At 37.0% G+C, this 13,230-nt stretch overlaps 1 long non-coding RNA gene across 1 annotated transcript; it reads left to right on the plus strand.

The window, feature by feature from the left end:
• The first annotated feature begins 1,434 nt into the window (after positions 1 to 1,434).
• On the plus strand, positions 1,435 to 4,299 carry LOC131220377 (uncharacterized). The gene is made up of 3 exons (XR_009158540.1): positions 1,435 to 1,538; positions 1,652 to 1,783; positions 3,744 to 4,299. It is a non-coding gene; the product is annotated as an uncharacterized LOC131220377 (long non-coding RNA).
• The last annotated feature ends 8,931 nt before the right edge of the window (positions 4,300 to 13,230 follow it).

Below are 13,230 nucleotides of genomic sequence, written 5' to 3' on the forward strand. Positions count from 1 at the left end.
TTGGTTTCTGATAATTTGATCTGAAAAGTTATAATTGACTGAGATATGCCAGCTTTGATTTTTTGATGACCTATGGTATCCATTGGGTCACTAGACCTTAGTTTCAAGTTAGGTCCACATCAAATAAGTGTTAATATTTGATAATCTCAAATTACGGATTTACAATTGCTGTAAAATCAAAGGAAATAAGAAACCAAAAATATAAAATTAAGGACAGGCTGAAGCACGTGTGATCATACTATCCTTAAAACGTTATTTTGCCCTTTCTCAAATGATTGGGATTGCTGACATGTAGCAGGCAAATAGCTTCCGGTATACAAGCCTATGCGTGGTTCTTCTTTCAGCAAGCACGAAGGAACCACTGATGGAACTATGTAAACACAGTTTTTTCTAGCAGATAAAAAGAAAATTTCCAAATTGAAAAAGAGATAGAAAGTAAAAGATTGGGTTTGTTGGATCGGACCACTACACTGGTCTGGTTCTTGTGGACTTACTGGCTTATGTTTATATTGAACATGCTAGCTTATTCAGAGAACACTACGAGCTTAATGGACAAGTCAAATGGTTTGTGTTGTTGAATTGAACTAGCAAAGCTCGGTTTATATAGCCAAGGATGGTTGGACATTTTGGTCTAGGGTCATTATTACAATGGACTGTTTCTGACTATTGGTGAGAAACTACTTGTTATTTGACAATTTTTTCCTGTTTTGCATGTGGAAGTCTAATTGTATGCTAATCGTTTAGATACATACAGTGGCTAGCAGTTTATGACTGTTGGGCTAGTTACATGCAACAATTTCTCACTACCAAAAAATAGGGCAAACCCGACGGACTTAGGATGGTTTTGGCTACGGCTAAACTCCGTCAGAATATCCGACGGCTAAAAGCCGTCGGCGAAACCCAATAAATCCGTCGGCGTACTCAGGTTCTGAACGGTGGACGTTCAACCGTCCAGAATGTTCTCATTTGTGGTCGACTTGAGACTTAATTAGTGCTCAATTTTGGGGATCAATCCCAAAAGGATGTGGAGAAATGGATGGACGGAGTGGATGAATCAAATGAATCATGGTGGGGCCCATAGAGCCATACCAGGTCCAAAGCTAAATTCAATGTTTTCATTGTTCCATTTGCACTGTGAGTTTTGCATTTGATTTAAAATAGTGGTGACTTGTTAATAACAATAGTGGCTAAGATATAGAGTTATCCAGACCATCCAAATAATCGGTCTAGTTGTAAATGGTAAATATTTATAATTTTTATTATATAATACATCTTAACCATCCAGAAACTGGTCCCATTTGTGTACGACATTTAATAGAGTTTGTGTTATTGTGTAGTGGAAAACTCACAAGATACGGATTTGAAAATGCTATGTTATTTGAAAGAGGATTTCCAAATTCATCGAGCGCCTTTCCTCGTTTCCCTCTTTTCCTCTTTTCCCTCTTTCATCTTCCATCGAGAAATCCTCCATCGAGCATCATCTTCCATCGAGAAATCCTCCATCGAGCGTCATCTTCCATCCTGCAGTCTGATTAGAGGTAGATCTACTCGTCCAAACGCCTGTAATCTGATTTACGGTCATTCAAACGGCCCCTTGATTTCTCTTCTCTTTTTTTCCTTTTCTTTCATGAGTCTCCTCTTGTTTTATTAGATCACGAAACATTGCAGAAAGTAGCAGTCTCCCTCTTTGCTACTGTGATGCTGTGGTGCTGCCATTGCTGAGAAAAGCAATTCAAAATGGAACAAAGGCAGCAAAGATGCATAAAAGAGGAAGGAATCTGATGTGTATCTCTCCTTTTCCTTCTACTTTTAGTTGGGTTCTTTGGTTTCTAAGGCCTGACTGATTTTGGGGTCTTTGGAATGGGCTATTTTGGTATCTGAAATCAATATGTTTCAATCCATCCGGATGCATGAGCAGATCACCTTAAGAGATTACACTCCCAAGTATAATCGCTTGCATAGTAGCATGAGTTGGACGGTAAGATTGCTAGAACACGTGGAAATGTGCGAGACATATATGGAATCCTAGCCATTCAGCAGTCATTTCCCACTATGAACAATCCAAGGCCCGAAAACGATGGCCTAATCCACTCCTGATCGTCCATTTTCTTACACAAGTGTGGCTTGTTTGATGAATGGGCTTGTTTATTTTTGGGCAATGGCATGTCAATGGTGGGGGCCACTTGAGGAATGACCCACATCTCAAATGCATGTGCCATGAACATGGTAACACATTACTGGTTAATAGGGAGTATATCTCAGACAACCTGACTATAATCCTGACAGTCCATTCAGGTAACATTGGAAGAGACTTTCATCCTACATCCATACAGTAAATGGAACATTTTGGTAAATTGAAGAGTTAAAACACATTACAGAAATATCATATGTTCCAAGAAATTTTCAGGTAAAAACCACTAAAATAAATCATTTCATATCTTCCTATATTTTAAACTAAAATTTATTAATTTATAATCGATAATTTTTAAATATTTTATTTTAAGGGAGATATTTTCAATAACACTGCAAGAAAAATGTGAAATATTGAAAATAACTAAAGAAATTCATGGCCGAGAAATTGCCAAGAACTAGATTTGTCACTGTGATGAAGCTATATGGATAGCCTTGTTTGATTTCTATTTTACATGTCGTCTCGTCACACGACTTTGTGTTGATTTTGCTGAGATCATTGGATGATAAGTGGAGTGAAATTTATGAACAGAACTGGTGACACAATCTTGAATGAGCATATGGAAACCTGCTACTGGCTGGTCAATTTTATTTATTTATTTTTAAGTTAATTACAATAAAAATATAACATGCTTGTTACTGTTTTACAAGATCATTTTACCTAGGAAATGATGCGATAAAATATCCATAGACCATTTCCCATAAATCATACTGATCAGATGATCCTCACTATCTGGTTTCAATCATTGAATATTGGCTGCAGACCATTATCTCTTTCAAACAGTTAAGCCCACGATCTGGATGGAATGGCCCAGTTTTCGTTATTTCTTGAGTAAATGATTTATTATTATTTGATTAGCTTATTATATTGGATTTCTTCATTCAATGATTTGAATATATTTTCTCATAATTGATGAAACTAGAGGAAAATTCACTTGTAATTTTGTTTAGATCTTGAAACATTTTAGAATTCAAACTCAATATTCAGCTGTGATGATGATGAAAATCTGGGGGGCACAGGTGAATGGGCTTACAGAATGGATGGTCTTACCCACTACACGAGTGCCATGGGTACATTGGAGATGTTCTCATGTCCCACGTACAGGTGATTTGTGATGCATCTCCACATCAACCTTAGATCTGATTCTCATAAAGTGGAGTTAGGTTCCACTTCTGGGGAGTTCAATCTACGGTCTCCCTGTTTTGAATCTATGGTTTTTACTTGATTCTGATTTTATTTTTTTTTCTTTTTGTTTTCTTTCCCATTTCTAACACCTTCAAATTTGGACTACTCACTATTTACTTTTGACCATCTACTTGATAGCCATCAATTGGATAGTGAGGATTGCTTGATCAGTGTGATTTTTGAGATGCTCCACCCATAATGAGTTATGAGACCCACAATTTCGATGATCTGTATAGCTGCACATCAGATGTTTTTGGGTTAGATTCGGGCAGTTTTGGATATTCTATTTATATGATTTTAGTGTTGCAGCAGGTAATTAGATTTGGGCAGTTTTGGATATTCTATTTATGTGATTTTAGTGTTGCAGCAGGTAATTAGATTGTTTTGGGGGTATCTTCAGTGTGCCTTTGTTATTGACCCAGAAGATTTTGGCAATGGCTTCAATGGACTGGTTTTGCATCTTTCAACAGACAATATCCTCGCTTATTGTCTATTGTCTATTCAAGCTTCTAAATGAGGTGGGTGAGATTATGTTATGCATTACCAAAACATCTGTTGGACGATCCATGCATTTCCTTTTGTTACAAAAGATTAGGTAGACAGTGGGGTGTGTACTAACAGGCTAACCCAAAACATCTTCCTTCTTCCTTCTTCTTCATTCATTTTTTTTTGTTTTTTTGTTTTTTTGCTTTCTTTTTTGGTTTTGTGTTGTGTGCGTGAGCGTGCACACGTGCCAGGATGTACATCAGCCAATATGTGCACAATGCATACTGGTTTCGACTGATACTTTACACCTTGCTGACACATGAGATTGAGGGGATGGAATCATTAACTGAAGTGAAGTAAGCCAAAGATCTTAAATCAACAATGTAGTGAATGCATCCACTAGAGTTGCATAGTTAACAGAAGCTCTGTGTTATCTATTATTTTTATACGTAATTGAGCTCAAGTGTGGTACGGGTATTGGTTAGGAAATGCTTTGTTGACTGAGATTGAATGCATGATAACTAAGATCTTAGCATGCCTAACCAGATACTCATTCTGGTTTTGTTTTCTTTACATGCATCTTTCTTGTGTTACTGGCACGATTGTTCCAATGCTTGAAGCTGTGATAGCTACTGTCCATGTTGAGAAGCTTGCTGTACATTTCCATGACACATGGGCAATCTCTTTCAAATATTCTCATTTCCATCCAAGTAAACAAAACTTGAATAAATTTGTTGTACTAATGCAAATTGGTCAATTTGTGAAGATAGTTTCTTATTTGATATGTGGCGCAATGCTGAATGATTGAGAAAAAATGGGAGTTAGGAAGAGGACTGCTGGGATTTTTAAAAGTTCAGGTACAGTTAGGATTATCCAAAAGCTTTGGCACTTGTTTATGGATGCTTGGCCATTGAACTCTTGATTCTTGTAGTATTCTTTAAACACCATAATAGCTCTCTTATTAGAAAACTGATCACCTACAACTGGAAGTATGGTATGACGATTCTTTCGTATTCCAAATTTTTTATTTCTAATTTTTTCCCTTGAAAATCTTTTATATTTTCAAGAGAAAATGTTTATAGGAATGGATTTTAAGCTAACCTACAGCTAGTTGTTGGTGCAGTCTTTTTATTTTGCCAAAAAAAAAAAAAGGTACTAATTCACTTGTGCATATTCTTTGGTAGTTATGGAATGATGGCTTTGTATCTTAGCTTGTGGCTGCATTTGCCAAGGATTTTCAATCCATGCATCAGGTAGGCCCCACCATATGGATGACATGAAGGCAATGGTTGATCACATTTTGATGCAACTTGGTTATCAAGGCAATGGTTAATCACATTTTGATGCAGTTTGGTTATCTGGAGCATAAATGTGAGCACGCATGGAATCAATTTCAAAATTCTTAATATCTTTTGTTTTGTTTTGTTTTTTTTTTTTTTCATATTGGCCATCTCTAGACTATTTTTTTTATATGTATAGTAACTCAGTTACTGAAAAATGTAGATCTTTAGCATTGATTAGAGAAGTGCTTATATTTTGGTTTAGTGCAGCAAAGATCATGGCTTGTCTACTCACATCAAAGGAGGAAAAGATGCAGGAAAATCTAAAGCCGTTGTAGGGTTTTTACAGGTGAAATCTAAACAACAGGAGCAAACCTCAACTTCCTTTAAAATGTCTTATCATGTTCTTTAAATATTCTAAGTTGTCTTTTCAAGGGACTGAGGAGCATTTTAGATAATTTTCTGATAGTGGTCATGGACCCCACGGATGCTGTAATGATGGTTGAAATGAAAAACTGTCAACAGTCAGATGGTACAAACAGCTTCAACCAACCGGGGCTCAGGATCTGAACAAAATTGCATATACTGGGTCCCACCAACTGAACGGTTTGGATTTATTACTTGTAAATGCACAGACTTAAATGATATGTGGTTTCTTTTTTTTAAAGCATATATCCAATCCAAATATTTGGAATTTGGATGATATATTTGATTTTGATTTCTTCCTTTTCTATTATTGTGTAGACTTGCCTTCTCCAATAGGTTGGTTCGTTCAGAGCTTTGGAGAAATGGGTATATTTAGTTTTGGATGTGTGTGTTGATTAATTCACATCCATAACTAGATATGCCAATTTCTCCAAAGCAATGAACTAAGTCATTTGAGTAGGAAAAGTCTACACAGAAGAAGAAATCAAAATCATATATATCATCCAAAATTTTTATTTTTTTTAAATTTATGAGAATCACCGACGGATTTTAGCCGCCGATAACACCGATGGATGTTAGCCGCCGACAACACCGACGGATTTTCGCCGCCGATAATGCCGACGGATTCTAGCCGTCGATAACGCCGACGGATTTTAGCCACCGAAAACTCCGACGGTTTTTATCCGTCGGCGAGCATTGCCGACGCACCCTTTACCGACGGACCATGCGACGGCTAAAAGCCGTCGGCGTTGCCCTATTTTTTGGTAGTGTCTGAATGGTTTGATTAATTACTTCATAAACAGTTACACTAGGCCTCTTAAACGGCTAGTTTAGCTCCTATATAAGGCTAGGAGGTATCTCTTAGACCTCTTACCCACATCACTCCGAATCTAGCCACCTAACCCATCTCACTTAGCCACTATCGCATTGTGACTCGCATGTACCTCGCGCCGATTCGTGTAAGGTCGTGAGGGAGCGACCCATCTGCAACACGTGCATGTGTGATGTGTGCCACCAGCGCCTCTATAGCCATACGCCTCAAATGGCCACACTTTTGCATCGAGTCCATGCCCGTGCGCATTTGTCCTAGAACATGCAAGTCTCGGTGCTCCTTCCATTCACCAAGCAAATAGTAAGGTACTCAACACCCTACTTATTAAGAGAAAATTTTCTTATCTACTTTTTGACATGGGATTCTTTCCAAACGTACAAAAAACTAAGTTTTTTCACGAACATTTATATTTATATATAAATTTTTTTTATTGAAAATATTTTTAATCAAAACATTTTTTGAGTTGACACATGCCTGGCCTGATGTAAGTAGATGAAGAATGGTCAAATACGTTAACTAAGAAAACATATATTATTAATAGATGAAGAATTTTCAAACACGTTAACTATATATATATATATATATATATATATATATATATATATATATATATATATATATAAACTTGCATGCATGTGGCTAAAAAAACCTTATTTTATTACTAGAATGGTCATATGTTTAACTATATTGGTAAGACTATTATTATCTAGCTGACATAGACGGGTGTCAATTGATTCAAATGGTGGGCTCATTTTTTTAGAATTTTCAGGTATATAGGGACGGGCCTTTTATGGTTTTTTTTTTTTTTTTTTATTTTTTGGCCGAGCGAGAACTTGTCCCATCTCTGACAGCAAATGCCCCACCAATCAAATCTTTCCATATCACCATGCCACCACTAACGGTAGTGAGGACCTTATCCACACCGTCCATTTATATTGCCAGTTCATTTTAGAGTATGAGCCCAAAAAACGGGGCAGATCCAACGCTCAAGTGAACCACACCACTGGAAGCAGTGTGGATTGAATGCCTACTGTTAAAACTTTATTAGGGCCCATCTCGATGTTTATTTGCCATCCAATCTGTTTATAAGGTTACATGGAGCTAGAGGAAGGGAAAAATATAAAAATCAGCTTAATCCAAAAATTCTGTTGCCCACAGGAAGTTTTCAATTGTCAGCCTTGAATTCCCACTGTTTCTGGTGTGGTCCACATGAGATTTGGATCTGCCTCTTTTTTCATATGATTCCTAAAAATGAGCAGGAAAAATGGATGGACCGACCAACAGAGATTTTTGACCAGTATGGACCAGTACCAAGCTGGACACTAGAGGGGTGATTACGGAATCCAGTCCAGGCCTCGTTAGCTAAAACATCCACATCATGGTGGGCCTCACAGCATTGACCGGTAGCGACTGTAGCTGTAAGGGTGGGTATCTAGTCCGCGAGTTCCCACTCACTACGTGAACCCATAGAAACACGCGTTGACCATGCGAGTAGAAGTATACCATATTAGCTGGTACTTACCCTAACCGTGTGGGCCCCACCTTGATGTATTTTTTTTTTATATCCACGCCGCCCATCTGTTTTTCCATTTTATTTTAGTATGCAATTCCTAACATTAAAAAGATTCAAATTTCAAGTGGACCATACCATTAGAAACACTAATGAATGACCATTATGATTTTATTACCCAATAAAATACCCGACCTGACCTCATCCATGTAGAATTTATCTAGCCCAAGCGCAACTGCCTGACTCATTTAATTAATTGCTTAAGCTAAACCTAGCCGGCCTATCATGGCCCACTTTAGCTTTAAGAATGGAACATGGGAAGCATGGTAAGCCACTCTAACCCAATTTGTAAATATCATATGTAAGCATTCATACTCATTTTCTAATACTTTGTTTATGGTTTTGGGTCAGGTTGGGTCGGGTCGGGTCATTGGCTTAGTCCTTCGATAACATATAAGGGTGGGGTTTCACCTGAGCACGACCATTTGATTAAATGGGCCACATTTCTAGCCTAAACCCTACGGACTACCCATTTAGCTTAGCCCAGGCTTGTGTAAGAAATGGGTCAGGCCAATTGATATATGAGCCGAACCGTCCCGCTGCCACCCGTGTTTTGGAATGAATTTAGAAATTGTCCGGTTTTAGTTGTTGGGCTGGGCCTATTCCAAATTTTGATTTTGTTAAGCCTAGGCCTATCCCATCGATAGCCTTGTTGTAAGGTTGATGCCAAGCTAGAATAGGGTGGTCGAGAGTGAGGCTACCTATGGGCTGGGCCTAGTTTTGTTTGGGCCCATATTTGAAATTGTCCTCTCAAGCTGTGCAAACTAAAAGTTTTTATTTTGCACGGCCTGGGCACCGCTGGTAAGACTTTTATAAGGTGAGCTCAATTGATTAATGGTTTGGATCTATCTAAAGGTTGAATAATATGATTGAGGATACTAGTGGATCTCACTAAAGTTCTGATTGTCTCAAATTCTTATAATGGGTGGTGTGCTTAGACTATGATTCACTCACGGTATATGGATGAAACTCGAATCATATTGATATATGGAGCATGAGAGGAGTTTCAATGGGTTTTAAACTCCTCCATCTCACATTTATAAAATAAATTATATTAGTGATGTATAGCGGGTCGCGGACAATTTCATAACCAAGATAGACCAGAGAAGGATCAATCAGAAGCGGAAGTGATCTGGACCATCAAAACCTTAAAACAGGCATATCTCACACAAACCGGAATGAATTATGCAACGTAGGAGAAGCTACTTTAGCGAACCAAGCCGTATTTGCGAGATTCCATTAGACGGACGGTCAAAAATCCATTTTATTTCTGTTTTTACTATTTATAGTAAGTTTTAGTTTGATTATAACTCTTCATCCTTTGAGCTTTGAGTTGTGTCCAACATTAAAAGTTCTTAGAAAAATTAGGAGAATAACATGGTTAAGCACACTTACTATTTTTGTCCCAAAACATGAAGTCTAATGGGAATCATGGCTTCTATTTATAGTAAGTCACGATTTCAGGGAGTTTGAGTTGTAGTTTGAATCTAAAACTTCTTAAGGTTCATATCACATTGTAAATTTTTTTTTTTTTTTTTTATAAAAATATTATCAATCAATTTATTTAAGATTTATAGAATGTATTTCTATTTTCTCTCTTAGTGGATTCGAGGAATCTCTGTGAGGAGTCCAGAGAAGCACCGTGGACTTGGAGTAATTATCTCCCAAGGAAGATGGTACTCGACCTCATAACGTCCATCCCTGCGTTTAATTAGGCAAGGTCATAAACCTACACACACTATTCTCTCCTATCCTTGCTTCTTCTAAAGGTGTAAGTTGCCGGAGATTCTCAATTCTCCAATGGGTCCCTTAACTGGTATGTAGTTTCAATTCAGTTATATTGATTTTCATATACGGTGCGTAGTTCGATCCTAATATTCCACCTTTCGTATTACACAGCTCATTGAGAGCCCTACATTTTCTTGCCATCATCAACTACTGCCATGATTCCATCTTCTCCGGTAAGGTATCCGAATTGATGGTTAAGATCATTCAACCAGATTAGATCAATTCACAGTAGGGCTACCAGTTGGTTGGTTAGTCACACGAATGCCATGTCCGTCGGTATACCATGTCTACATTGATGCAGAACATTCATCTAAGAAGGGAGACTGTCTTTGTTCTGCGTGGCAAAGATCTTACTGACCAGATATCCCGATCCATACAAGGGCGAGTTAGAAATTGTCTGTCTGGACCATTGTTTCTAACTCAACTTTGTTTGGACCGATGATATATATGTATATTAACATGCAGCCCTTCTATGGTAGATTTCGAAATTGACTCGACCAGATTTCACCAGGACGAGAGAGAGAGATCTGGTCAAATTCTCTCAATTTGAAAAAAACTTGGCAAAATCTTAAAACCTATTTGATTTTCCTAATCATGCTCCAAATTGCTGCAAATGGGTTATCATTAGAATCCTGATAATCCACTTGCCATCAACATGAAATTTCTACTACCTTTATTGTGAATGGTCCATGTAATCACTGAGATTGTGAGCACTTCTGCATTAAGCGCGGATTAGGAACTGCCCTGCCTGTTCAGAACTCGGGACAAGTGGATGCTCTGAGGGCCATTGAGGGGCCACCATGATGTATGAATTTTATCCGCACTGTCCATCTATTTTTTTCATATCATTTTAGATTTTGATCCTATAAATAATGAAGATAAAAAGTTCAAATGGACCACAAGATGTGGATTAAATTCCTACCATTGAAAAATTCTCAGGGACCACATAAGTTTTGGATCAAGATGATATTTGTTTTTACACTTCATTCATGTATTTATGACCATATCAATAGGTTGGATGGAAAATACACGGCATGGTGGACCATAAGAAGGTTTCAATGGTGGGTGTCCTTAGCACTGCTGTTTCCTATGGTGCGGTCCACTTGAGCCTTTGATCTGCTATATTTTGGTTCATTACTCTAAAATAATATGGAAAAATAGATGGACAATGTGGATAAAAATCATACATCACAGTGGCCCCTCAATGGCCCTCGCAACCTCTGCCAGTTCGGAGCTCGAACATGCAAGAGTAGTACCTAATCTAACTTAAATGCAGTATGTGATAATGTAGCCCAATCACATTGTAATAAATATGATTTTTTCTGTTTGTGGAAAGCATAGGATCTGAATTTTTATCATTATTTGTTTGGCAGAACCTAGAATTACTACTTCGACATCTTAGAAAATCTTACGCATATTTCATGTGTTTCTATATACTAAAAAGGCATAGTCCCTACCATAATGAATATGTGATATCCATGCCATCTATCTATTCCACAAGATCAATGTAGAGCATGAGGTTAAAATGAGGCAAACCCAAAGCTCAGGTGAATCCCACCACATGAAATATTGATCCCCAACGAACCTTAACTGTTGAAAGTTAAAGCTTTCCTAGAGTCTACAATGATATTTATTTGTCATCTACCTTTTTCATGAGATTATACAGATATGTATAAAGAGAAAAAAATAATCACCTTGATCCAAAACTTGTGATCCCCATTAAGTTATTAACTATGGGTGTTTAATTTCCACAATTTATTGTTAAGTATTGTTTACTTGAGCTTTGGATCTACCTTATTTTTGGGCTCATGTCTTAAAATAAGCCATCAAAACGGATGAATGACATCGATGTGACATATACATCATAGTTGCCCCCATAATTTTTGTGCCCAAAATGTTTTCCAACTTCCATTACAAGTGCAAATAAAGATGACTATTTTGCAATATATTGAAATTAAATTTGAAAATAAAAAAGGCTTAACAAAATGTGACAAAACTCAACTCAGCACCACTTGATATTATTTATATATATTATTCATAATTTTTAAATATTAAATATAATACTGAAAAAACTTAGAAAAAATAGTACAAGTTTTCAAAGAGCTCGTAGTGTTGGATACGGTGATTTTTGCAAATTGAAAACCATGTGCATATCTTATGAGCAAGCTGTTAGATTAGATTTTTTTTTTTCTAAGATCAGATTGCTAGCTGTGTAGATTTCTTTCTAGATTTTTCTGGATTATTTTTTCTTTCTTTAGCTACCACTATGATGAATCTAGACAAGGATAGTTTAGTAATTTCACACAATAAGAAAGCCTATAAATAGGCAGCAGTGTAATACGATTTTTAATTCAATTCCAATACAGCAGTCCAAGGCTCTTCTTCTTCTTTTAGTTTTTAAAGCTTTCTAATTTTTGTGGTGGCTGCAGCCACTCATCAGCAAAAGGTGGAGTTTACAACCCAACAAATTGGTATCAAAGCTACTGATCCTTGGGCCTCATCAGCCGTAAGAAGGAGGTTCTACACTACCTGTTTTGGGTCTGCAATACCTAAGACAAATCAACCGTAAGAAGGAGGCTCTACACTATCTGTTTTGGGTTTGCAATACCCAAGACAAATCAGTCGTGAGAAGGAGGTCTCGCACTCCCTGTGTTGGGTCTACCAGATTCGTTTGATACGTCAGTTGTGGTGGGCCCACAACCCACAGGTCCAGTTTTTTTATCAGAAACAGTTTCCAGCAAAAAAAAAAATCTGCGTTTAAAAAATCCGATTGAAAAAATCTATTTTCAAAAATTAGATTGCAGCAACAATTTGTTATAAAAAAAAAAATCAGATTGCAAAAAAATCTGTTTGCAAAAAAAAAAAGAGATTGCAGCAAAAAAAAAAAAAAAAAAAAATCTGTTTTAAAAAATCAGATTTTAGCCAAAAAAAATTTGTTTAAAAAATATTCAGATTTTTTCATCTATATTCTTTTTTAAAAAAATCAGCCGTTTTTTAAAAATATATATAAAAAAGATAGCTAGCACAATCCAGCTGTAAGTTCTTAAGTTGTCAAAGGACAACTATGAAAAATGGTGCTCCAAATGAAGGCATTATTCAGGTCGCAAGAATTATGGGAGATCGTCACGGATGGGTATGAAGAACCCACTATGGAAGAAGAAGCTGCCTTCACCAATGAAAAAAAGATCGCTTTAAAAAATCAGAGGAAGAGAGACAATAAAGCTTTGTTTCTCCTCTATCAAGGGTTGGATGAATCCACCTTCGCGAAGATTGCCAAAGCAATATCAAGCAAGCAAGCATGGGATACTCTTGGCACCATCTTCAAGGGTGTAGATCGAGTGAAGCGGGTTTGCCTTCAAACATTAAGAGCCGAGTTCGAAGCGACTCGCATGAAGGAAGGTGAAAATATTACTGATTATTTTTCATGTTTGCTTGTAACTATCAATAATTTGAAAAGAAATGGTGAAAAGAT

The sequence above is a fragment of the Magnolia sinica genome, chromosome 12 (genome assembly GCF_029962835.1).
Source record: "Magnolia sinica isolate HGM2019 chromosome 12, MsV1, whole genome shotgun sequence".
NCBI classification, from domain to species: Eukaryota; Viridiplantae; Streptophyta; class Magnoliopsida; order Magnoliales; family Magnoliaceae; genus Magnolia; species Magnolia sinica.